A 26646-nucleotide genomic window follows, 5' to 3' on the forward strand; every position below is an offset into this window, starting at 1 on the left:
CAAAGTTTTATGGCTAAATAAGTATAGATGGACGAATTCGATGCGGCAACGCCGACTAGATATTAGGTTGATCTCGTGAACCCCAATAGGATATTGTGTAGGCATTATCCTAAAGTGCATCAGGAGTAGGATTTCGGGGACAAAATCTCTATAAGTAAGGGAGAGTTGTAACACCCCGTTTTTGCCTAGCAGCATAAACGACCAGTTACGTTAAATAGACTTTTGATACAAGACTATTTAGGATAAATAGTTTTTACAAAAGTCATAGTAGTCGTAAAAGCTAGAGGGTACACATTAAGAACACCTAAATCTCAATTCGTATGAGGAAGTTATGATTTTTAGAAGTTTCAACGCAGCAATGTACAACACAGAAACCGAAATAGAAATTGGTTGATTGTTAGGAAAAACAATCTAAACGAGAGTTGAAGATCTCGTCCATATGATTCCGTCGATATAAAGACAGTCCAAAACGGAATTCATATGAGCAAGTTATGATTTTTATACGAGCTTTAACAATCTAAGCCTATTAAAAATATAGCTTCAAAAATAAGGTAATAATTAGCCGACATAGTCTAAATGAGATTTGTAGATCTCATTGATAGTTATGCGTAGATATAAAGAACATCAAAAATGGAGTTCGTATGAAGAAGTTACGAATTTTTGAAGTTTTCCGAGTGCACCTCGCGCAGATAGGGCATGTCGCGCACCTTCTAGAAGCTGCCACGCAGAACCATCAAAACGTCAACACGTGTCATGCTCTAAGAGGAAGGAGTGCTGACCAAGCTTGGGCGCAGTGCGGATTTAGTCGGACGCGACGTGTATTTCGACTATATATAGTAATGCCACCTTTCATTCTTTCCCACACGAAACTCTCTCTATTCCTCTCTTTAGATCCGATTTTTAGAAGATTTTGGGGTTCTGGAAAAACTCATTTTATGGCAAGGCTCTGAGGCAGAATGTCGGGCAGATAGAAGTGCTCGGTATAGAGGTCCTTCCCGCGCCTATTTGGGTTTTCGCCAGAAACTCTCTGTAAGTTAGGTTACACTTACTACGCTTTAAGTGTAACTTATATTTATATTCATAGTCGTTGTGAGGGATATATAAATAAGATTTATCATTAATTCCAGTTATATTATTGATTGTTCTACTTATGGGAGAGGTGTCTAGAATGGTCACGTTGGCTTGGTTGTTGGATTTCAGAAAGGCTATATGCTGAAACGTTCCTGCCTCCCAATTGTCATGCTTGGCTGATCCTAATTTGATAGAACTCTCAGTATTCATTGGGATTAGTGAAAGATCTGGATTTCGTTACCAGATCGTCATAGAGATTAATAGATTAAAGTATTATAGGTTAATATTTGTTCGGTGTATTACCTACCAGCTAGATCTCCAGTAGGATCACCCAGATAACTGTCAATCATTGGAGAAAATTGCCCAAGTGAGTTTTCTCACTATACCATGTAGTACAATATATATATCCATGTATGTTAGGATAGAGAGTTAGTAGAGTAGAAAGTGTAAATGTACTTGTATTAGTAGAATCTAAAGTGCAATCTCTATATGCGTAATTGTTGTGATATTAGACCTGGATAGAGGGTGGCGGTAGAACGGTTAACGAGACTGGGAGCCTATAAGAATGCATATGTTAAGTTACGGGGTGACGATGGGACGGTTAAGGAAGTCGGGAACCTATGAACCCATGTAGATTAGTTAGGGGATGACGGTGGAATGGTTAAAGAGGTCAGGAACCTAATCCAAAATACACATTTTGTTGGCAGATCATGAGCCATTATATGTATACATGTATATGTATTGTAGTATATATGGTATTTTGGGGAACTCACTAAGCCTAGCGCTTACCTAATTGTTACAATTTTTTTTCAGGCACTCCATTTGTTTGTGAGAAGGGCAATGTTCGATTGTACACACGCGCATTCGAAACATGCTTTCGCACAATGTAATAATACTCTGATAAATGTTGATAAATAAAAATGAAAAAATTTGGGTTGAAAACCAGGACATTACACCGTATACAGATTTTTGTAGCCTGCAAACTCTATTTTCTCCTTTCTTGGCAAAACCACAAGGAATCTTCATGTAAACCTCCTCATCCAAATCACCATGCAAAAAAGCATTATTAACGTCAAGCAGATGCATGATCCAGTCTTTCTTTACCTCCACCGCAAGCAAGCTTCTAACGGTGACAAGTTGAGCTACCGGTGAAAAGGTATAATAAAGTCTAGCCCTTATAATTGAGTAAACCCTTTTACTACTAGTCGTGTCTTGTACCTCTCTATTTATATTTGGTTTCATAAAGCCATTTGGAGTCAATGGCGTGTTTCCCACTTGGTAGTTCTTCAAGCGTCCATGTACCATTTTCTTTTAAGTCCTTCACTTTCTTTTTCATTACTTCCCTCCAATTGATGTCCTGCACATTTTGCTTAAAATATTTGGGTTCATCATTTGAGCTAATGGCTATCAAGAAGGCTTTATGTGAATCGGTGAACTTTTCATAAGAAACAAAGTTAGAAATAGGATGTACCACCAAGGACTGCTGACTTGACGAGGATGGTGCATGGTCAACCAAAGGGGGCAACTTGACAACGAAATCATCCAAATGTTAAGGCCAATATCTACTCATTTCCTCTCTTTGCTCTTCAAGGTGACATTCTTTGTTGGTAGTTCCTTCCCGTATGTCCTGTATTGGTGGGCGTGAGTCATTCTCGAGTGTTACATCCACACTTTATTCGCTTGGGATGTCTCGACCCAAGTTAGTTTGATTAAAATCATCTGGCACATCATCATTTTTCTTCATCAGCAAGATGTCATCGTCATCCTGAAGTGGTTTATTCAAAAAAACATTATCTTAAGTTTGATGAGCATTAGGCATGGAATCCATGATTAGGAGGATGTTCTCTGTAAACTTAACATCCATGGAGACAACAATCTTTTTGTCTTTTATATCGAAAACTTGATATCCCTTCTTTCCTTGTGGGTATCCAATAAAAATGCTAGGTCTCCCCCTTACTTCAATCTTGTCGCCTCCAGTTTCAGAGTTTCTTTTATGCACTAAACATCCAAACACTTTCATGTGATTGTCGTCAGGTTCTCTCCCAAAAAGAATTTCATAAGGAGTTTTTTTTGCTTCATGGCCTTTGAAGGTAATTGATTTATGATGTATGTTTCAGCAAGGACGCACTCCCCCCAAAACTTGACAGGAAGCTTGGCCTCAAATTTTTATACACGAGCAATTTCAAGGATGTGTCTATGTTTTTCTTCCACGGCCCCATTTTGCTGAGGGGTATGTGGGCAAGTCATTTCCAAGACAATCCCTTCTTTTGCATAAAAATCTCTTATTTGTCCTGATATAAATTCTCCTCCACTGTCTTCTCTAATTCTTTTAATTCTTTTTCCAAATTGAGTTTTTACAAATTTATGAAAATCAATTTGGTGATAATATGCATCATTCTTATATAGACCCAAATAGCTCTATTGTAATCGTCAACAATGGTAAGGAAATAATTAGCACCCGAAAGAGAGGGTGTACGATACTTTCCCCACAAAAACATACTAACAACGTAAATACAACAATAAAGTACAAAGACCTCTAAAGCGCACACATTCTATAATAGTTATTTGGGTAATGAACTTTGATTTTGTCCACATTTAGATAACCATGTTTCTTCCATATACGTTTGAACTGTTCAAAATAGAGTAATTTCACCGGTAATTTCTAGTAATATTACCCTATTTTGTACAGATCGACTAAATTTACTTGTGACTCATATACAAAAACAAAAAAAAACAAAAAAAAAAAAAAAAACATGATTACTTAAATGTAGACAAAAACCAAAATTTCTTTACCATCTTAGATCATTAACCCTTTAAAATAAAAACCAAATGTTTAAACTACCGAGATTCTTTTTCTTTATTTCGAGTTTTATGTTAAAAAAATAAAAATAAAAATAAAAATAACTGTCAAAAGCTCGTTGGCTTTCGTTGGAACACACAACCATTATAAATTTGAACAGATTCAAAATTATAGAGTAATTTATCACTTTAGGATTGAGGTGTTTAAATTGGTTACAACAACTACTTGCAAGGCTTTTAAAATGAGTCGGGATAATGATCAGGCTCTCTAATCTTGTGTTGAATACATCACATATTTTGCACATGATCAACATCAACTTAACAATTTACACTTATATCTATAAGCATATCTTTAGAGTCTAGACTTCAGAACATAATCCCCTAATCTAATAAATAAGAGCATTTCTGCCACGTTGCATTCTCTTAGACCCCTCCAATTGATTTTTCCCGCTCATATCATCTAACTAAACTCCCCATATTGCCCTTGCACTCTTTATTCTCATCGTTCCGTTTTATCAAAAAATAATGCATTGTTGTTAGTCAAATACATTATCCTCTTATTTCCTGCAAGTTCTTGAAAAAAGGAATATCAACAACCAATCTTCAATCTTGAATAATCTTCAATAACGAATAATGATTTATGTAATGTAATTATTCTTATTTCCTACAAGTTTTTTTAAAACAGAAAGTCAATAAACAATACTCAATTACATATAACTCAATATAAATACCCAAAGATACCTTTTTTAACGTAATTTATGTAAAGTTTTAATAACAGCATAATCGAATATCTTGGTTAAATATTTTGATTACTTCACAATTCCCTTCATCCTTTCATTCACATATAACGAAGAGCAGCAGGAGCAGAAGAAAAAAAAACAGCGAACTTGGCATACATTCTACGATTAGGTATGCTTAAATTTTCTCACCTCTTTTCCATGTTTATAGTGCATTGCTATTCTCCTATTTCTGGTGTATTTGTGCTTCTGTTTCAATTCCGATTCATTCAAGCATTGTTAATCTGATTGAATATTATGTATTTTTAGTCGAAATTCTAACTTATAGCTTCATTGATGCCAATGATTTTCATTATTTGAATCAGTAGCAGGAATAATTTATTGGCTGTCAATTTTGGTTTCGAGTAAGTTTCAATAAAAACATTATAGGGGCATAATCGTCATTTTAATTTCTCAGATCTGCTGGTTTTTTTCTGTTTATCAAGCAGAAAGATTGTTATCTGATTTATCCAACTTTCAATTTTAATTCAGAAAATTGCTTGCCATTTTGCATGATTTGAGTTTTGTTGTGACATCCCCAATTTCACGGCTAGAAAAGACCGATTTGTTTATGCTTTGTTTTAAAATCAGAGTAATCATTTAAAGAAAACTGTTGCGGAATTTGTTTCCAAAACAAAATATGATAAGAATCAATCAAAACTTTTCTTGAAGAAATGTATTTTCATAAAATAACAAAATCTCGGGATGTCATGTTCCGATACAGACCAAAAGCATAAACAGTACTAAATAGACCTTACAACAGTTATTTTCAACTACTGGTCTACATCCAAAGTATCTTGTTAAGTCATCCGACTTATTCACTGGTGCCACTACCTGTAATACAAAGAAAAACTCAGTGGGTCAGGCTTGGGGGCCTGGTGAGCATATAGGGTTTTCAACCCACAATAATATAATTATTATATTTAATCCTCAAACAATCAACCCAATTACCCATCCCCATTATCTTCTTTATTTCTTAAGGATTTACCGTAAGAATCAACTATCCTTTATTCATTCATTCCTAAGGATTGACCTAAGGAATTGGCACAAAGTCCATTGCTGCCCGAGGTTCCTATAACAAACACTAAATCCATAGCTGCCAAGGTTCATCTACACGATACTAAATCCATAGCTACCAAGGTTCATCTACATAGTACTAAATCCATAGCTACCAGGGTTCATCTACACAGTACTAAATCCATAGCTACCATCGTATTTATATAAGGCACTAAGTCCATAGTTGCCAGGGTTTTTAGAGTACACTGGTGAACATCAAGTCCACAACACCTACAGGTTGCGAGCCTGCTAGTGTTCCACAGGACTGTCTAGAATAGTCCGTGGTTGTCATCCCTACTCTGCTGAATGACGGGGCCATCGTTTGGGTAAAGGTTTCACTCATTTTTCACCTGTCATCCTCATCTCATGATCTAAATCATCTTTCGTCTCATCCTCAAACTCATCTTTCATCACACACCAACTATTTCGTCTACCCATGTTCTACCCAACATATTTGTAGATATAAATTACATATACAGTTTAAACCATTTAAAAACTTGTATAAAACATCCATTCAACATCCATCTCAAGTAAACAAACAATGTATAAACACATAGCACGTATTTCATAGCAAATACTTCATATCTATGTGTTAGAAGAAGGTAACTACACACTCACTTGATTAGACGATGCTCGGACAACAATACGGCTCTTCAAGTACTATTCTTTTGATGTAACAGGGATATCTTCACACACCGGGCTTCTCGTGGGCAGAGCTTCAGCTTGAAACTCTTTTCTTCTCGGGATCTTCGGATCGTCGGGACTCGCTTCGGGTATCGTGGATGATACCGGGACTTCGGGGGGTTAAAAGATGGCTAGAGAGGGTATAGAGATTGAGAGAATGAGTGAAGTAGCAACCAAATCCGGCTGCCCTCGACTTCTATTTATAGGGATGGATTTTCGATATTCACGTCGTGAACAACAAGTTTACGTCGTGACTTCAGTCGTCATCAGGTGCGTCATCGCAACTTGGGTCTGTCATGCTCCAGGAGACGTCATCTCTGAGTTCACGTCGTGAACCCTATGTTCACGTCGTGAGCTCTGACACAGTGTCGGGGTTCGTGCCCCGAACTTCAGAAATTCATATCTTTCGCATACGAGCTCCGTTTTCGACGTTTTTTATATCCACGTGTAGGTGAGATTATGCTCTACAACTCTCGTTCAGACTCCGTCGGCTAATTTTGACTTTATTTTTATTATATTATTTTTAGTAGGCCGGGACAGGAAAACTCCGTTAGAAATTCATAACTTCTTCATCTGACGTCCGTTTTCGTCTGTCTTTTTACCGTTGGACTACTATCGACGAGATCTTCGATTCTCGTTTAGATTGTTTCGGCTAGAAATCACTCGATCTCATATTCGAACTTTGGGCTGCATACCGCTAAGTCGAAACTTAGAAAAATCATAACTTCCTCATACAAAGTCAGACTTATACGTTCTTTTTATGTATGCTCTTGGTTTAACGTATTTTACGACTTTCGTTTAGATCGCTAAGGCCAAATATCGCTCTATCGTAAATTCACTATTTATGTTGCGCTGTGTCGTGCCGGTTCTGTCGCGAAACTTCGACAGGTCACAACTTCTTCGTTATAACTCAGATTTCATCCTTCTTTATATGTACGGAATCCTTGTAATATATACTACAACTTAGTTAAGATTACTCCTTCAAAATAATCTTCTGTAACACCGTAATTTTTCAAACAAATTTTTCATTTTAAAATCGCATACTTTTCATAACATATTGTATAGAAATCTCGTTTATTCAAATTACAAAACACAACTCCATTAGTAATCCAGGATCCTCAAAACATAACTCTTTCTCTGGTGTGTACAATCAAGCAGGTGCCTTCCCGCGATCCTCTGAGATACCTGAAACACATAACACATAACACAGTAAGCACGAAGCTTAGTGAGTTCCCCAAAATACCACATATAACATATATTAGCCACTCGAGGCTATAACTCTGTGGGCCCACTGGCCCTAACTCTGTGGACCCTCTGGTCCTAACTCTGTGGACCTTCCGGTCCTAACTCTGTAAACTCTGAAATACACACAACATAAATCACATAGAAGTAATACAGTGCAACACATCACATACATAGCATACAAGATACTCTGTCACATAACTCTACTTACCACTCAAGGTAAACTATAGTGAGAAGACTCACCTCGCATGATGTCGGATACCCTCTCATGCTTGATAATCCGACCTAGCTTCCTCCTATCAAAATGATAACATCTCTAATCAAAATCCTCTCATGTTCTCATCCCTAATAATGGGTAGAAGACCATTCTACCCCTCTCTGACCTCTCTTGAATCAGCTTGACCAAAACCCCAAGGTCAACTGAAGTCAACTCTAGCCAACGGTCAAACTTTTGACCAGACTCGTCGAGTGCGCATGGGTGACTCGGCGAGTCCAAACGTGTCCTCTGAATCCTCCTATGGCCTCTCTCGGCTCGTCGAGTTAACCCTTCACTCGACGGGTTACCACGGGTCACGAATCGCGGGGCAACCCGACTTGACTCGTCGAGTCCCCTTATGAACTCGGCGAGTTTCCTTCATGGCAACACTCAAAAGACCTTCTGAGGTCAGATCTGTTTCTCTAACCTATAGATCTGACTTCCCAATGCTCAATATTCACGTAAAGGTCCAATATTTACACTCATGCAACGCACACAAGGCTTCTTTTGGTGAAATAGCTTCTAAAATGGCAACCTAGGCTCATATCTCAAAGGGAACAGCATAAAGCCGAATGATTGGGACTCTCTAGACCTCTTAAGGTCCAAATCTAAGACTTTCTGCACATTGGGACCTCATATGCATCATATACTATCCAAGAAAGGGTAAAGAAAACCCTAGATTCAAGGATTTTACACAAAAACAGAAGGAAGGGGCGAAATACTACCTCAAAATGGAGATCCTTGCTTAGATATCTTAGAATAACAACCTCCTTTGGTCTTCAAGCTGAATCCCTTCACTTTATTTGAAAAACCACACCAAAATTACTTGATTTCATCACAAGAACCCTTCCTTGGCTCCAATGGCGATTTAGGGTTTCTCACAGGAGATATGAGGCGCACCCAAGGTCATAAGTTCCTTTAAATAGGCTCCAACCCCGGAACTTAGGGTTTTCTCTGCCCAGTACCTACTCGGCGAGTCCATCCTTGGACTCGTCGAGTCCGCTCATTAAATCCACACGGCAATCTCAACTCGACTCGGCGAGTTGGTCCCTCAACTCGTCGAGTCCCTCCTCAAATCTCAAGATTAACATACATAATAATGTCCCTGAAAATCCGGATGTTACAATTCTCCCCCACTTGAATTAGATTTCGTCCCTGAAATCGCTCCTCCACAACATATAGATCTAAACCAATAACCAAACAGCAGCATCGAAAGGGTCTCATACCACCTGAACCCAAGCAGGAACTCCTCCCTGTAAAAGGACAGACCCATATGCCACTACGCTACCTCTTCTGACTCTCAAGAATCTGGAACTCTAGTAGCCTGACACACAGCCAGACCGTCCTCTCCAGATGTCACCACGTTATTCGCTCCTCGAATAACAAACCCCGATAGCTCACTGCCCCTCTGATTCTCTAGTGGGAACCGATAAAGCAAGTCCATGCCCAAAACTGGCTACCGATCACTCGTCCCAAACATGATAAACAATACAGATCATATACCAAGGAGTGGAAAGATCACATCACACCAGGGACTCATCCACTGTACTGCAATCACAACCCTTCTGAACAACGAACCCTCAACACCCTGTCCTCAGACACGAACAATGACCATGCTTGTTCGGAAGAGTCCCCCGACATCTGACAAACATAAACCTCAGCTCCCTTCTCAATATCCCTTTCAAGACTGAGCACCAGGTCATCTCCCGACCCAGCAATTGAACCTCAAAGTGTTACCCATTGCATATCTCAACATGTCTCACTGACTTCCTTCCCACACTAGCTATCTCGGCCCAGTGTGACACACAAGTCACGAAGTTCGCTTTTCCCCAAGCGAATGCGGAGTTCGTTTCACCCTCGACCTCTGTCGTCTACTACTCATTAGTTCCATGCGTTTCGCGGTTTTCTTATACCTACGAATTGGCCCACTCAGGTCTAAGACACCAGATGGAACCAATACCCCCTTCCAAAGGAAATTCATATCTGAATCCGGAATCTCATTTTGCCTACTCAATACACCACTAGGATCGAACTCAACTCGAGAGTCTGATCCGACACAGAGTTGGAACCACTCGTCCCAACGAACCACTCAACTCATGACTCATGACCCACAACCCATGCGTTCCTCACTTATCCACTTCCCTTTGGTTGCGAAAACCACTACTCAATTCAGAATATAACGACTCCCGACAATTATGGAGACTCCAGTCTCGCCCCTGGTTCGACCCCAGGCTTCCACACACTCAAATATTAGGGCTACCCAAGCCTAAAACTCTTCTGCGTTAAGCTCTGATCAGAGAGCACTTCATCACAACATTCTCTCGCTGACTAGTGAGTTCTACGGCTCCCTGCAGTATCACAACAATCTCTTACTGAATAGTGAGTACTACGGCTCCCTGTAGCATCACCACACCCCTCACTGAATAGTGAGTACTAAGGCTCCCCGTAGCATCACCACAACCCTCACTGAATAGTGAGTACTACGGCTCCCCGTAGCATCACCACACCCCTCACTAAATAGTGAGTACTACGGCTCCCCGTAGCATCACCACACCCCTCACTGAATAGTGAGTACTACGGCTCCCCGTAGCATCACCACAACCTCTCACTGAATAGTGAGTACTACGGCTCCCCGTAGCATCACCACAACTTCTCTGCACTGACTCATTGAAACTGCAGCTCCCCGCAGTCTTACCGCACTTACTCTTACCACTTCACAATCTCATCCTCAGGTTGACACCACCCTACGATCATTAACTCATGCTCTGCAGCCCAGCACAGATAGGTACACACACACCCATACAGGCTAAGCATCACTACTTCGGACGACCACCGTCACGAAAAAACCTCTTCTTCTCGCTGCAATTCACATTCTCAAATAAATCCATTTGATGTCAATTAGCTGAAGGGCCCCCACTGGAACCATAGACACTTGATACACCACTCGTCATCTCAAATTCAAACTCAAAATAATCCGAGATTTTAGGACATTAAACTCGGATACCCCGGAATTGTTGGATTAGTGTCTAAGCCCGTAACTATATTTGGTATGTACTTGACCCGGTTGTGCATGGTCCTTTTGGGTTGCCTTCACCAAAGCAACTTGACAAGGTAATTTGATATGAGAGAGAGGATATTATGGTTTATTAATATATTATAAGAATAATATATTAAAGGAGAAATCATATTTATTTAATTAGTATTAGTCATAAATTAATTAGGAATTAATTTGGTGACTAAAAGAGATTAATTAAATAAAGGGGGCATAAACTGTCAAATGTGTGATAGTTGAGTTTTGGGCTGGGAAACCTAATGGACTAAGGGGGAACGAAATTATGATGAAGGATCATCATATTTTCGTCCAAGGCCTCATTCCAGAAGGTTCCTTGGGCTGCTTGGTGGCTAAGCTATCCATTAGGGTTTAGACTGAAACCCTAGCACCCTATAGTATAAATAAGACCCAAAGGCTTCAATTTTCGGTTACTGGTTCCCAAGAGAAACCCTAGGGCCGATTTTAGCATCATCTCTCCTCTCTCATAATTGCCTTCTTGCTTGTGTGGTGTTTGTGATCCATTAGAGGAATTACAATTGTGATTCTAAGCTCAAGAAAAGAAGATTCAAGATACTATTGAAGAGGTAAACATCTAGATCTGATGTTATTTGTTATTTTTATATTATGTATGCTAGATTAGGGTTTGCAAGTCTTGGATTCAAAGCATGTACAATAGAAAAACCTAGATCCAAGCATTAGGGTTTGTATGAACACATAGGATTGTTCTTATGCATAAAACCCATTAGTGGTATCAGAGCATTGATTGGTTTCTATTGTATGTGATGCTTTAACTGTTTACATGCTGAAAATCGTTTTTTTTTTTGCTTCTGTTCGACTGGACTCGGCGAGTCACTTCATGGACTCGGCTAGTCGGCCCTACTCGGCGAGTCCATGAGTGGCTCGGCGAGACGGATCGTCTGACAGAGGATATATCGGGATTTCTTGCTGTTTTTGCTATGGAATAGTTGCCTAATCTGTTTTTACTGATAAAATTCGAATTTTAATGATTTTGTGAGACTATCCTTGCCAAAAACAAAGGATATTTACCAATTGATTTGATAATAAATTCCTTATATGATTAAAATTGATTATTTGTATTAATTAGGTAACTTATCTTGCAAGAAATTGAATGAGGTCAAATATAGATAATCACTAAATTAATTGTTTGATTTATATTATTTGTTATTTGATCCCTTGTGTTTTGAAAAGTTCAAAACTTGTCCTCAAGTTTTGAAATTTAAATTTTGTGATTAAAAGTTTAATTTTGAATGATTTAAATTTCACACACTTAGAATTTTACAAGTTTAAAATTCAACCCTATACTATTATATTATTACAAGATTAATTAATATATATGTATAAGAATAATCTAGTCTTATCGCTAGTAGGCCTCATTCACGAAGCCAGTCTATAAGGTGGGTATAAGGTTGCTGCCTATAAAATGGCGCTTAATGGGTGTACACTCACACCTACAGCTTGCTTGACTGGTGGAGGGTCGTTAGCCGAACGGATAGGATAGGGCACTTAATTCCTCATTATAAGTATAATGAAATATTAAAGTAACTACATTGTTTTATAAATTCCCAATCTTAGTTACTTTAGGGTAAAATGTGAAAATGATGCTATTCCATGGAATTACACTTTGTACCCCTGTCAAACGTTAGTGGAGCGTACGTGGCTAACCGGCACACTAATTTGGGATTGACATTGGTGATAAAGGGTGGCTCGATGTTTATCATAGATCAATGGAGCGTGCGTGGCTAACCAGCACATTGATTAGGTGATAGAGACATTGGGTGCACCATGTTGATTCGCATGGTTATTCACAACTTGTTTGCGATTCTCGGCATCCCAGTCGCAAATTTGAAGTGCATATCGAGATTTAAACATGCCATTGAAATGTTCAATGAATCTCAAAAGAAATCTAGGAATTTTCAAATACATTTAAAACTTAATCTCTTTTCGTTTTTCATGGTGAAAATTAGTGAATCGTCATTCACTTACCTTCAAATTATTTACTTTTAGATTACGACATCCCTTTTATAAGTTGTAAATAATGTTGTTGGATCCTAGCCCTAATTTCTCATCTGGGTGTTTAATTGGGAATTCATTTCTAATCAAACTTTGTTTCTTTCTATTTCAGATGTCTAACGCAAACGCAAACAACAACACTTATGGGTCATTCTCATTGATGAACCTGTGTCAAAAGGTGACATTTGATGGCTCAAACTTCAACGAGTGGATGAGATACATTCGCATGATAACTCGTTACGAGGACAAAGAATATGTCCTCGACGAGAAGCTAGAGAAGATCAACCCAGAAGAAGCTACTCCTGAAGAGATGGTCGCCTTTGAGGCCCACGAGCGTGATGCAACGAAAGTTCATTGCATCATGTTGGCCACCATGAACCTCGAACTCCAAAAGTCCTATGAGGACATGTATCCATATGAGTGATGGGTTTTGAGCATTCTAACACTTCCTAAGTGTACATGCAACCCTAATAACCTTGAATCTATGTTTTCTCTATATACATGCAAATTTCTTTTTCAAGGTTATTTCCTAACTAGCATGGCATGGGGTTTACATAAAACATAAAAACTAGTAGAAATACATACCTTGTTGTTGCTTGGATTCCTTCAAGACTTTGTGAGCCTAGCACCCCAAATGTTGTGCCTCAAATGCTTCACACAACACCACAAGACTTGGAATAACTTGAGAGAATACTTCTAGCACTCAAAATCGGTTATGCCCTCTCTAGTAACACTAGGTCCACTAGCTCTTCTTTTGCTAGCCATAGGGTTCCTTTTATAGTGTTGTCACAATTAGGGTTTACACATGAATGCCCTTAATTGTCATGACTCTTGATTTCCCATGACCCATGGATTTGTAACTCCCATGGACTATCCATGGAGCTCCATTTGGTTACATCCATAACCCATAAACCATGGATCATTAATCCACCATAAAAGAATTGATGATTGTCATAATCAACCCTATATATTTAATTAGTCTCACTTTGATCACCAAATTAATCCTAGATTAATACTTGATCAATACTAATTAAATAATACTATTATTAATATATTAGAACTTATAATATATTAATAATCATAAGTGCCTTATTCTCTCATTTAGTCTATCCAAGTATTGCAATGCCATGCAACCCAAATGGACCATGACGGGTCGGGTCAAGTACATACCAAATAAAGTTATGGACTTAGACACTATATCCAACAGTCTCCCACTTGGATAAGTCTAATAACTATATTTGCAAATATGACTTCAAAATCCGACTAGCAATCGTAGCTCTTTCAAAGTCTCTCGGAACTGAGATGATGATGATACGCCATTTTAAGATAAGTGATCATATAATCCTCTGTTCTCATGATATCAGCCGGACAAACACATGGAACATGGTCTTACTTATTGTCCAGCATTTGTTTCTCGATCTCTGATTTGTTTCGACATAGAACTAAATTGAACACATCAATTAGGTTCTGACCGGTCCCGGTACATAGGTCAAAACCAAATCATCGAGGGGCCCATATATCGCTTCTATTTCTAGAAGGAACAGATAAACTTCGACTGATATGCTTGTACTAACTACTTGTTGAATTACTCACAAAGGCACGTTTTATGACATCGAGTTACCAATGCGTTTTCGTGCAATCAATGAATAACCAACTCATAGTCAACAACTCATATCTCTAGGTTTGAAGATTTATATGATATTACCGTCTCACGATCACTCGAGATAAATTCCATGAAGTGATGCAAGTGAGCGTGGGTTGGATCCAATACTCAGCCCTTATGAGTACTCATGAATGTTGTAGCAACCATTGCATTGTCCAAAGCACTTTTAGACAAATCATACAAGCCAAATTCATGACAGTCTTAAATCAATACTTACTTCCAAAGTTTGACTGACTGTGGATGGTTTGAATAATAACATAATTATTCTGGAAGTAAAAACATGCAAAATTGAAACATAGTAAACAATCAACACAAGATAGTAACACCTTACTCATAAATAAATAACAACTTTTATTTATCATCAAATGTCAATTACATTTTACAAGTTTCAGGAATCTAATTATTGAAACTAATATCATCCCTCAGCCCAATGCGCCTCGCATGCTGTAAATGCTTAACCCTGCTCAGTCCCTTCGTGAGGGGATCTGCCGGGTTCTCATTTGATGATACCCTCTTAGCCACGAGGAGTCCTTCTTCTATTCGATGTCTGATGAAATGGTATTTTCTGTCAATGTGCCTAGATCTCCCGTGATCTCTTGGTTCCTTAGCCAAAGCAACCGCACTTTCGCTGTCACAGAAAATTTCCATTGGCTCTTTTATAGCTGGTACAACTCCAAGGTCTCCGATGAAGTTCTTTAGCCATATCGCCTCCTTAGCCGCTTCACTTGCTGCTATGTACTCTGATTCACAAGTAGAATCAGCTACTGTCTCCTGCTTGGAACTTTTCCAAGTAATTGCCCCTCCATTTAGGATAAAGACCCAGCCCAACTGAGAGCGGAAATTATCCCTATCAGTCTGGAAGCTAGCATCACTATATCCTTCCACTCTCAAGTCATCACTGCCTCCGAGGGTAAGGACCCAGTCCTTAGTCCTCCGCAGATACTTGAGAATGTTCTTTACCGTTGTCCAGTGTGCCTTGCCAGGGTTCCCTTGATATCTACTGACCATGCTCAAAGCAAAGGCCACATCAGGGCATGTACAAGTCATAGCATACATGATCGAGCCCACAGCGGAAGCATATGGTATATGACTCATTTCAGCTATCTCAGCCTCTGTACTCGGACTCTGAGTCTTACTCAGCTTGGCATTACTCTGGATTGGTAATTCTCCTTTCTTGGAATCTTGCATACTGAACCTCTTCAGTACCTTATCCACATAAGTACTTTGACTAAGTCCAATTAGTCTCTTACTCCTATCTCTCAATATCCTTATCCCTAGGATATAGGCAGCTTCCCCAAGGTCCTTCATAGTGAAACACTTCCCAAGCCAGGACTTAACCTCCTGCAAGGTTGGGACGTCGTTTCCTATGAGAAGTATGTCATCCACATACAACACCAAGAAGCTAACTATGCTCCCACTAGCCCTGACATACACACAAGACTCATCCTCACTCCTAGAAAAGCCAAACTCTTTGACTTTCTCATCAAAGCAAAGATTCCATCTGCGAGATGCTTGTTTCAATCCATAAATGGATTTATCAAGCTTACACACTCTATTAGGGTATCTTGTATCGACAAAACCCTCTGGTTGAGCCATGTAAACATCCTCAGCCAACTTTCCATTAAGGAAAGCGGTTTTGACATCCATTTGCCATATTTCATAATCATGAAATGCAGCTATGGCTAACAATACTCTAATAGACTTAATCTTAGCTACTGGTGAGAAGGTCTCATCATAGTCAACTCCCGGAGTTTGAGTAAAGCTCTTCGCAACCAGTCGTGCTTTGTAAGTATGTACCTTCCCATCCATGTCGGTCTTCTTCTTGAAGATCTATTTGCACCCAACTGTCTTACGACCTGGTACATTGTCAACCAAGTTCCAAACTCGATTTTCATACATGGACTGAATCTCGCTGTCCATAGCCTCCTTCCATTTAGCAGACTCAGGGCCTGCCATTGCTTCCCTGTAGTTATTAGGTTCATCCAAATCTATTAGTGTACTATCACTAATAAACGTATCACCTTCAGTGGTGATGTGATAACCATAATAAAAATCAGGTGTGTTCCTCACCCTAGTGGAACGTCTTGGAGGTACAGACTCATCTATCGGATCAACGTGAGTTTCCTCCTCAGGTTGGTCGATAGCATTTGAGGTTCCTTCACCACTTGACTCTTGAAGCTCTTCAAGGTCAATTTGCCTCCCACTGTCCCCTTGGCTTATGAATTCTCTCTCACGAAAGACTCCTCTTCTTACCACAAAGACCACATTATCACTGGGTCTGTAGAAGAGGTAACCAAAGGATCTCTGTGGGTAGCCGATGAAAATACACCTCTCACTTCGAGGTTCAAGCTTATCATGAGTCTCACGCCTCACGAAAGCTTCACAACCCCAAATCTTCATGTGGTCCAAATTGGGAACTTTCCCAGTCCACATCTCGTGAGGTGTTTTGGCAACCTTTTTAGTAGGGACTAGATTAAGGATATGGGCGGCAATCTCTAAGGCATACCCCCAGAAAGAGATTGGTAACGAAGCTCGACTCATCATGGAACGAACCATATCCAGCAAGGTTCGATTGCGCCTCTCAGCTACACCATTCAACTGTGGTGTTCTGGGAGGTGTCAATTGTGAGACAATCCCACATTCCTTAAGATAGTCAAGGAACTCAATGCTAAGATACTCTCCTCCCCGATCGGATCGGAGCATCTTGATGTTCCTGCCCAATTGATTCTCCACTTCCTGCTTAAACTCTTTGAACTTTTCAAAGGTTTCTGACTTATGCTTGATTAAGTAAATATATCCATATCTACTGTAATCATCAGTAAAAGTCACATAATAGCGATTAGCATCCCTTGTAGCAACTCTGAAGGGCCCACACACATCCGTGTGTACAAGGTCCAACAAACCTTCACCCCTATCACAAGTACCTGTGAAGGGTGACTTTGTCATTTTTCCAAGTAAACAAGACTCGCAACTATCATCTGACTTGAGGTCAAATGATTCCAAGACTCCAGCCTTTTGGAGTTGGCCTATGCGCTTCTTGTTAACATGTCCAAGACGACAATGCCACAAGGATGCTTTATCCAAGCTATCTAAAGAATCAATATACAACACATTATTTCCTAGATTGTCTACAACATTCACGGCTTCATATACACCATCACAAGGTAATGCTTTAAAGTAAAGTACATCATTGTAATAAACATTAATAGCACCATTTTTATTATCAAATGAAAATGAAAAACCTTCTTTGTACAAGCCATGAAAAGAAATAATATTTCTCGCCATTTCGGGCGAGTAACAACACTTATTCAAATCTAACATTAACCCATTATTAAGCAATAAAGAATAAACTCCTATCTTGGTAACAGGTGATGCTTTCCTGTTGCCCATGACTAAGTTTATCTTCCCGTGCTCCACTTGCTCACTTCTTCTTAGTGCCTGCAAATCAGTACAAATGTGAATACCACACCCTGTATCAAGCACCCAAGAATTAGCATTAGATGAGTTGTTAGACAATATTGTGTAAATACCTGCATGGGTGGGTTTAACCTTCCCATCCTTTAGATCTTGTAGATATTTGGGGCAGCTTCGCTTGAAGTGTCCCTTATCCTGGCAATAGAAGCATTGTGCTTCCTTTGGGTTTGAAGAAGGAGTAATGGGACCTTTCTTTGTCCCACTTGAAGAGGAACCATCAAGAGTCTTACCCTTGGTACCCTTCGAAGGGCTTTTCCTCTTCTTACCTTTTCCCTGCCCAATAGCCAGAACAGGGGCTGTTGAAGGAGTAGAAGTAGCAACCGCTTTACCCTTAAGGCCATTTTCAGCTGTCCTTAAGAGTCCTTGAAGTTTGCTAAGTGTGACTTCCTCCTTGTTCATATGATAAGTCATACGAAACTGATCATAACTTGGAGGTAAGGAATGGAGAATGATGTCAATCGCCATTTCCTCAGGAAAGTCAACATTTAGCTTCAGCAACCGGTCAACGAACCTTTGCATCTTCTGCAAGTGACCGGTGATGGGTTCACCATCCTTCATCCTTGCGGTTATCATGGAGGAGATGATTTCATACCTCTCCTGACGCGCGCTCTGATGGTACCTTTCCATCAGATCCAGGTGCATCTCATAGGGGTAGAAATCTTCATAGGATTTTTGAAGTTCAGGAGTCATGGTGGCCATCATGATGCATGCTACTTTAGTAGCATCCTTTTCATGTGCAACAAACTCCGCAAACTCTTCAGGAGTAGCACTGGCTTCACTCACAACCTTAAGCTCCCTATCGAGGACATATTCTTTGTCCTCATAGCGGGTAATCATTCTGATGTTTCTGATCCACTCATTGAAATTGGATCCATCAAAGATGACCTTACCACACAAGTTCATAAGGGAAAAGGAGCCTGTTGGATTTGAGCCAGAAGCATTGTTGGAAGACATCTGAAAGGAAAGAAAGACAAGTTTCATTAGATTAGGAATCCTTAATAATTCACCCAAATGAAATATTAAGGCTAGGATCCAACAAACTATTTATAGTTGGAAGAGGGATGCCGTAATCCATACTATAAAATATTTGAAGGTAGGTAAATGACGATTTACCAATTTCCACCATAAGAACGAAATATTTTATTATTAGGTTTTATTGGTTTTGAAACTCCTAGATCTTTTGAGATACATTGAACTTTTCAATGGCATGTTTGAATCTCGATTGTACCCTCTCAAGTTTGTGACTAGGATGCCGAGGATCACAAACAAGGTGTGAATAACCATACAAATTGACTTGGTACCCTTAACAACATTACCTAATCGATGTGCCGGTTAACCACACACGCTCCACCGATCTATAATAAAGTTAAGTTACCCTTTGCCACTCTTACTAGTCCATGTTAGTGTGCCGGTTAACCACACACGCTCCACTAACGACTTGGTAAGGTACAAAGTGTAATTTTATGGGCTAGCACCAATTTCACATTTTCCTAAAGTAACTAAGATTGAGAATTTATAATGTATAGTTACTTTATAATTCATTATACTTTTAACGAGTATTTAAAGTCGTATCCTACCCGTTCGGCTAACGACCCTCCACCGATCAAGGAAGCGGTGGGTGAGAGTGGACACCCATTAAGTCACCATTTTATAGGCAACAACCTTATACCCCCCTTATAGACCGGCTTCGTGAATGAGGCCTACTAACGGTAAGAATGACATATTCTTATACATATCTATATAATAAAATTATAATAATAGTATAAGTGTTGATTTTTAAACCTTTTAAAAATCTAAGGTTTAATTTGGAATTAAAGTATTAGAGTGTAAGACTTTTCAAATTCCAAAAATTGAGGGCAAGAATTGAAACTATTCCAAGTCTCTTCAATTTGTAACTTATGAGTTTTAATGGTTCATAAAAATGAAGACTCTTCATTTTATGAAACTTCTTTAGTTCTTTAATCACAATTTAAAGAAGTGACTTTTGGTTATCCATAACTTGAGGACAAGTTATGGACACCATCATAGCCATTAAGATCATGAATTAAACATACATGGAGGTTACATATAATTCCTATGATCTTCTAAAAACTCATAAGAACACAAATTCATGTCAAGCAATTTCAAGAAATCATATAACTATATACAATACTTGAAAATTGATAAACGCCATGTAAAATGGGTTAACATAATCATTATCATTTTGAAAAACAGATTTTACAAGTCCAAAACAGATTGGGATAATGATCTTAATCCATTTCCAGCAACAAAACTCGAAAAAAACTGCCCAGCTCGCTCCTACTCGCCGAGTGCATTATTCTACTCGGCGAGTAGAATGAATTTGTTCATGGACTCGGCGAGTCCTCCCCATGGACTCGGCGAGTCCAGTCGTCAGAATGCAGAATTTTCGATTTTTAAGCAGTTTGCATCAAGTATACAGAAAACAATCCTAGGCTCTGATACCACTGATGGGTTTTGAGCATTCTAACACTTCCTAAGTGTACATGCAACCCTAATAACCTTGAATCTATGTTTTCTCTATATACATGCAAATTTCTTTTTCAAGGTTATTTCCTAACTAGCATGGCATGGGGTTTACATAAAACATAAAAACTAGTAGAAATACATACCTTGTTGTTGCTTGGATTCCTTCAAGACTTTGTGAGCCTAGCACCCCAAATGTTGTGCCTCAAATGCTTCACACAACACCACAAGACTTGGAATAACTTGAGAGAATACTTCTAGCACTCAAAATCGGTTATGCCCTCTCTAGTAACACTAGGTCCACTAGCTCTTCTTTTGCTAGCCATAGGGTTCCTTTTATAGTGTTGTCACAATTAGGGTTTACACATGAATGCCCTTAATTGTCATGACTCTTGATTTCCCATGACCCATGGATTTGTAACTCCCATGGACTATCCATGGAGCTCCATTTGGTTACATCCATAACCCATAAACCATGGATCATTAATCCACCATAAAAGAATTGATGATTGTCATAATCAACCCTATATATTTAATTAGTCTCACTTTGATCACCAAATTAATCCTAGATTAATACTTGATCAATACTAATTAAATAATACTATTATTAATATATTAGAACTTATAATATATTAATAATCATAAGTGCCTTATTCTCTCATTTAGTCTATCCAAGTATTGCAATGCCATGCAACCCAAATGGACCATGCCGGGTCGGGTCAAGTACATACCAAATAAAGTTATAGACTTAGACACTATATCCAACAATGAGATGCATCAAGATTTGTTGGACAGGTACCACCAGAGCGCGAGGCAAGAGCGCTATGAGATCATCACCAACATGATCACCGCTAGGATGGGGAGTGGAGAATCCCTGACTGCTCATTTGCAAAGAATGAAAAGGTATGTTGATCGTCTTCTCAAACTGAATGTTAAGTTTGATGAGGATTTGGCTATCGACATCATCCTCCACTCCTTGCCTTCCTGCTACAACCAGTTCAGAATGACCTACCACATGAATAAGGAAGAGGTCACCCTAAGTAAGCTTCAAGGGCTCCTAAGGACAGTTGAGAGCAACCTCAAGGACAAATCTATTGCATCATCCTCTACTGTAGCTGCTCCTGTGTTGGCAATTGGCCAAGGAAAGGGAAAGAAAAGGAAGGCTCCTTCTAAGAGCCACCATAAGGGTAAGACCCAAGATGGTTCCTCTTCTAGTGGGACCAAAGTAGGTTCTGTTAAGCCCTCTTCTGACCCCAAGGAAGCAGAGTGCTTCTATTACCACCAGAAGGGTCACTGGAAACGAAGCTGCCCAAAGTATCTGCAGGACATTAAGGATGGGAAGATAAAGCCCACCTTCGCAGGTATGTATTTAATTAAATCTGATAACTCATCACTTGCTACTTCATGGGTCCTTGATACTGGATGTGGTTACCATATTTGTTCTGATTTGCAGGGGCTAAGAAAAGGTAGGGAAGTGGAGCATGGAAGGATAAACTTGATCATGGGAAATAAGAAGTCTTCACCAGTAACCAAGATCGGAGTTTATTCCTTAGTGTTGAGTAATGGGTTAGGGCTAGATTTAAATAATTGTTGCTATTCGCCAGATATGGCAAGAAACATCATTTCTTTTCATGGATTGTTTAGACAAGGTTTCAGATATTCGTTTGATAATAGTAATGGCTCTATTAATGCTTATTTGAATGGTGTCTTTTATTTCAATGCATTACCTTGTAATGGGATTTATGAATCTGTGTTAATTATAGATAATTTAGGAAATGATGTTTTGAATATTGATTCGTCCACAAGTTTGGACAAATCATGCTTGTGGCATTGTCGCCTTGGCCATGTTAACAAGAAACGCATAGCCCAACTCCAAAAGGATGGAGTCTTAGAGTCATTCGACCTTAGGGACGATGACGTGTGTGAGTCTTGTTTACTTGGGAAGATGACCAAGTCACCCTTTACTGGCTCATGTGAGAGGGGTGAGGGTGTATTGGATCTTATACATACAGATGTATGTGGACCCTTTAGATCCACCACAAGGGACGCATGTCGCTTCTACGTGACTTTTACAGACGATTATAGCAGATATGGATATATCTACTTAATTAAGCAGAAGTCAGAAACCTTTGAAAAGTTCAAAGAGTTCAAGAATGAAGTGGAGAATCAGTTGGGCAGGAAAATCAAGATGCTTCGATCTGATCGAGGAGGAGAGTACCTAAGTCTTGAGTTTCACGACTATCTAAAAGAATGCGGAATAGTTTCGCAATTGACGCCTCCTAGAATGCCACAATTGAATGGTGTGGCTGAGAGACGTAATCGAACCTTGTTGGACATGGTTCGTTCTATGATGAGTCGTGCTTCGTTACCAATCTCATTCTGGGGGTATGCCTTAGAGACTGCCACCCATATCCTTAACTTAGTTCCCACCAAGAAGGTTACCAAAACACCTCACGAGATGTGGACAGGGAAAGCTCCCTTGTTAGCACATATCAAGGTTTGGGGTTGTGAAGCTTTCGTAAGACGAGAGACTCACGACAAGCTAGAACCTCGTAGTAAGAAATGTTATTTCATCGGCTACCCACAGAAGTCTTTTGGCTATCTCTTCTATAGACCAGGTGACAATGTTGTCTTTATTGCTAGGAGAGGGGTTTTCAGAGAGAGAGAACTCATAAGTCAAGGAGACAGTGGGAGTCAGATTGACCTTGAAGAGCTTCAAGAGTCAGGAGATGAAGGAACCTCTGACACTGGCATGCAACCTGAGGAGGAAACTCTTGTTGAACCAATTGACCAGTCCTTACCTCTTAGACGTTCGAATAGAGTTAGTGTTCCACCCCAGTTTTATGGTTTCCATATTACTACTGACGGGGATACGTTTATTAGTGATAGTACACTAATAAATCTGGACGAACCTAATAGCTATAAGGAAGCCATGGCAGGCCCAGAGTCTGCTAAATGGAAAGAGGCAATGGACAACGAGATTCAGTCCATGTATGACAACCAAGTTTGGAATTTGGTTGATAATGTACCAGGTCGTAAGACAGTCGAGTGCAAGTGGATCTTCAAGAAGAAGACAAACATGGATGGGAAAGTGCATACTTATAAAGCGCGATTGGTCGCGAAGGGCTTTACTCAAACTCCTGGAGTTGACTATGATGAGACCTTCTCACCAATTGCTAAGATAAAGTCTATTAGGGTAATGCTCGCAATAGCTGCGTTTCATGATTATGAAATTTGGCAGATGGACGTAAAAACCGCTTTCCTAAATGGGAAGTTGGCTGAAGATGTTTACATGAATCAGCCAGAGGGTTTTGTCGATGCGAAGCACCCAAATAGAGTGTGCAAGCTTGAGAAATCCATTTATGGATTAAAGCAAGCATCTCGCAGATGGAATCTTTGTTTTGACGAGAAGGTCAAAGAGTTTGGTTTTCTGCGAAGCGAAGATGAGTCATGTGTATATGTCAAGGCTAGTGGGAGTATAGTGAGCTTCCTCGTATTGTATGTCGATGACATACTGCTCATAGGAAACGACATCCCAACCTTGCAGGAAGTCAAGTCCTGGCTTGGGAAGTGTTTCGCTATGAAGGACCTCGGAGAGGCTTCGTATATTCTGGGAATAAGGATAGTGAGAGACAGAAGTAAGAGACTGATAGGACTCAGTTAGGATACATACTTAGAAAAGGTGCTAAAACGTTTTAGTATGGAAAATTCCAAGAAAGGGGAGTTACCAATCCAATGCAATACCAAACTGAGTAAGACTCAGAGCCCGAGTACAGAGGCAGAGATAGCTGATATGAGCCGAGTACCTTACGCTTCCGCAGTTGGCTCGATTATGTACGCTATGACCTGTACTCGCCCTGATGTGGCCTTCGCTTTGAGCATGGTCAGCAGATATCAAGGGAACCCTGGTAGAGCACATTGGATTGCTGTCAAGAATATTCTTAAGTACCTACGAAGGACCAAGGAATGGTTTCTAGTCCTCGGTGGGAGTGATGACTTAAGGGTGCGAGGGTACAGTGACGCTAGTTTTCAGACGGATCGGGATAATTACCGATCACAGTCAGGCTGGGTCTTTACCCTGAATGGAGGAGCAGTGACTTGGAAAAGTTCCAAGCAAGAGACCGTAGCTGATTCAATGTGCGAATCAGAGTACATTGCGGCAAGCGAAGCGTCAAAGGAGGCTATATGGTTGAAGAACTTCATAGGAGACCTTGGAGTTATGCCATCCATAAAGGAGCCCATGGAAATTTTCTGTGATAATGAAGGAGCGGTTGCCTTGACCAAGGAACCAAGGGACCATGGCAGATCTCGACATATCGACAGGAAATACCATTTTATTAGACATCGGGTAGAAGAGGGACTCCTCGTTGTGAAGAGGGTATCGTCAGAAGATAACCCAACAGATCCCCTTACGAAGGGACTGAGTAGGGTAAAGCATTTGAAGCACGCTAGGAGCGTTGGGCTAAAGGACGATATTAGTTTAGATTAGATAGGTAGGAAATTTGTAATGGATAATTTTGTATTCAACATTTTGATGATTAAATAAAGGTGTGTTATTTATAAGAAAGTTACTATCTTGTGTTGATAATTTATCCGTTATTTCCAAATTTTGCATGTTTCGACTTCCTGAATAATAAGATTCTTCGAACAGTCCACAATCGCTCATATGTTGGAAGTAGATATGAAAGAAGATTGTCATAAATTTGTTTGTAGATTGTCTGGAAGGTTTTAGACATAACAAAGGTTTGCTACGAAGTTTATGAGTGCTTATGAAATATGTTTTGAGCATTGGAATAAACCCGCACTTGCTAGTATCACTTCTTGAATGTTATCATAAGTGATCGCAAGATGATAATATCATATAATCATAAGACCTAGAGATATGGTTATTGTTTTCTAGTTGATTATATATTGATAATACGAAAACGCATCAGTAACTTGATGCTATAAAACGTATTATTGTGTGTAACTTAGCTAGTAGATAATAAAAGCATATAAGTCGAAGTTTATCTGTTCCTTTTATTCTAAGAGGATAAAAGCGATATCTTGGCCACTCGATGATTTGGTTTGACTTATGTGCCAGGCCCGGTCAGGATGAGGTTGATGTGTTCAACTGAATTCTATGTTGAACGAATCAGAGATCGAGAAACAAAATGCTGGACAATAAGTATTGTCAGCATGATATCTAGAATAGAGGATTATATGATCCCTTATCTAAAGGACAGGATTTTGATCAGAGTTGACAGAATCGTATAAGAGCTACGATTGCTAATCGGATTCTGAAGTCGTATGTGAGATATAGTTACTAGACTTATCCAAGTGGGAGACTGTTGGATTAGTGTATAAGCCCGTAACTATATTTGGTATGTACTTGACCCGGTTGTGCATGGTCCTTTTGGGTTGCCTTCACCAAAGCAACTTGACAAGGTAATTTGATATGAGAGAGAGGATATTATGGTTTATTAATATATTATAAGAATAATATATTAAAGGAGAAATCATATTTATTTAATTAGTATTAGTCATAAATTAATTAGGAATTAATTTGGTGACTAAAAGAGATTAATTAAATAAAGGGGGCATAAACTGTCAAATGTGTGATAGTTGAGTTTTGGGCTGGGAAACCTAATGGACTAAGGGGGAACGAAATTATGATGAAGGATCATCATATTTCGTCCAAGGCCTCATTCCAGAAGGTTCCTTGGGCTGCTTGGTGGCTAAGCTATCCATTAGGGTTTAGACTGAAACCCTAGCACCCTACAGTATAAATAAGACCCAAAGGCTTCAATTTTCGGTTACTGGTTCCCAAGAGAAACCCTAGGGCCGATTTTAGCATCATCTCTCCTCTCTCATAATTGCCTTCTTGCTTGTGTGGTGTTTGTGATCCATTAGAGGAATTACAATTGTGATTCTAAGCTCAAGAAAAGAAGATTCAAGATACTATTGAAGAGGTAAACATCTAGATCTGATGTTATTTGTTATTTTGATATTATGTATGCTAGATTAGGGCTTGCAAGTCTTGGATTCAAAGCATGTACAATAGAGAAACCTAGATCCA

The sequence above is a fragment of the Lactuca virosa genome, chromosome 1, assembly GCF_052849685.1.
Source record: "Lactuca virosa cultivar CGN04683 chromosome 1, Lactuca_virosa_CGN04683_v6, whole genome shotgun sequence".
NCBI classification, from domain to species: Eukaryota; Viridiplantae; Streptophyta; class Magnoliopsida; order Asterales; family Asteraceae; genus Lactuca; species Lactuca virosa.